A 2,433-nucleotide genomic window follows, 5' to 3' on the forward strand; every position below is an offset into this window, starting at 1 on the left:
TTCCCCTCCTGATTATAGGATAGGGGTGGGCACCTTGGCGTCACTGGACAAATTTTGCTTAGGAGAGAAAAACTAACTTCTGAATCATTAATGCCAAATGTCATTATTATTTTGGAGGGTCGACAATGTTAACATGTGTGATCATATTGTGCTTGGACAGTGTAAAAGAGCTCTGATCTCAAATACTTAACGATTAGACAGATAACATGAATTAATCAAGACATAAAAAGAAAATAGAGGAGAAAGATTATGTCTTGGTCTCTGCTGGGAGAACAAAGTGCATGCTTCACACTCAAGCATGGTTGTCATCTATAAAGGACACAATGTTGTTGCACAAAGTCTCTTTTGTTTGCTAAGAAATTAGCAATTTTTGGAAGATGTCCATCTTTTCGGCACTATGGGAATATTTAGCAATACGGGGTGTATAGCGTAGCATGGGCCAGGGAGAGAGGACCTGCACATACATTTAGTTTCATTTTAAATTGGGATCATAAGAAATGACCATGGGTATAGAGCTGTGTCCCTTGACCCCATAGTAGAGATGAAAGCTGTATGTCAAGAAAGCTTCCTGGGCAGACAGCAATTGACCTTAGGTGGCTGTGATGCAGCAGGGAGGTTGAAGCCAAGAGTGGGTTTCATAGTGGGCCATACACTGACCTGATCTTAAATTTCGTATGCAAGCCATCTTTTGGAGCAATATCTTCCCAGTGCCTCTTATTCTATTCTGGAGGATTTATGGCAGAGGGGGAGTAATTAGGATGTCTTAGAGGGAGGAAAAGACAGAGGAAAGGGAAGTAGTGGTGGATAAATGTAGGGGAAGACACAACAGAAGGGGAGAGATGGTTCACAGGGAGAGAAAGAATGAGGCGATGGGACAACCTCTCAGAGTGAGATTTAAATGAGATGACCCAGAAAGTAACTGGCATGGAGGCATCTAGGCATCCCAGCATCTGTGGTTTCCTTGCTCATGCCTTCCCTTTGGGGGCAAGAATTGTTTTCATTTATTTGTGCCTCCAGGACCCAACACGTAGTAGGTGTCCAGTAAGATGTTTTCATTGAATTACTCCAAAGTTTATGTCCAGTTGCCGTATTTCACATAATTACATGGTCTGTTATGCACAGATCTCTTTAGATTTGGCCTTCATACCTACATAATTTTCAGGGGAATACATAGTCTGTATTTTGAAGATTGTGTCTATTTTCCTTTACAGGTCTTCTTGAAACAAAAATCTTATAAACAGATGCAAATATGCAGCATATGAAGCTTATTAAGAGTTGACCCCATCCATTCATATATTTGAGCATGTAGACCCATTGTAATACGGGGATTGACATTTATGGTTTTAGGTTTAAAAAGTTATATTTTGGGGGGCGCCTAGGTGGCTCAGTCGGTTAAGTTCCAACTTCTGCTCAGGTCATGATCTCACGGTTTGTGAGTTCGAGCCCTGCGTCGGGCTCTGTGCTGACCACTCAGAGCCTGGAGCCTGCTTCGGATTCTGTGTCTCCTCCTCTCTCTGCCCCTCCCCAGCTCGTGCTCTGTCTCTCTGTCTCTCTAAAAAATAAATAAACATTAAAAAGAAATTTTTTAAGTTGTATTTTTGGGCTATGAGGGAAACATTTTTAAGTAGTCCAAATCATATAGCATTTGGAAAAGTCTAGATTGCTTTAGTGTCAGTTGTAAAATGTAAAATTTTAATAATACAAAACAGCTGCAGTAGGAGAGTGCGCATACCAGCTGCTCTCTTTGCTTCTGTTACTGTGTTGAATGATTTTATTTTTAGTAATGTAACATGTTTATTATTCATTTAAAGTGATTGTAAAAGCAAATTTTGAATGGATGCCTTAAGCATACATATAAATCCTCTACGAGTTTTCTTACTGCATGCATTATCTTGAGTAATATTTTTATTGGTTTATTTGTTATCAAGACATTTATGGTGTTCAGTACCATTACTTTTACTTCTATGCCTTATAATGTCAGATGCTCTAAATTAAAGATGTGGTGGGTAATTACACAGTTATTTGAATTTGTGAGCTAAGTTTGCAAACTGCTATCTTTATGAGGAAGAATTGGATAACATTTTCAGACTTGGCAGAAATAGAGAATGTCCTTTTATATAAAAAGGCCCACAGAAGCACTGATTAAAAAAATGATGAACAAGTGAGAGAATAAGTCCAACTAAATAATCTGTTTGGGACTGAATTTTTTTTTTTCCTGGTCTTAAAATAGCTAGTGAGTACTACTCATTAGTGAACAGTTCACCCACTTCTGTGTACCTGTGATACGGTCCACGTCATGCCAGATGTATTTCACGTTTGGTGTCATTACAGGTTCTTGGGATCTGAGGTCTGAGGAACCATTGTCAGGGGGTTGTCTTTTGTCCCCTTGGCTATACAGTGTGGGCTAGATGGTGCTCCCATGGACTGGGCCTT

Source organism: Lynx rufus, unplaced genomic scaffold, assembly GCF_022079265.1.
Source record: "Lynx rufus isolate CCGP_SWC_20201006 ecotype Redwood Valley unplaced genomic scaffold, mLynRuf1.p SCAF_3, whole genome shotgun sequence".
NCBI lineage: Eukaryota > Metazoa > Chordata > Mammalia > Carnivora > Felidae > Lynx > Lynx rufus.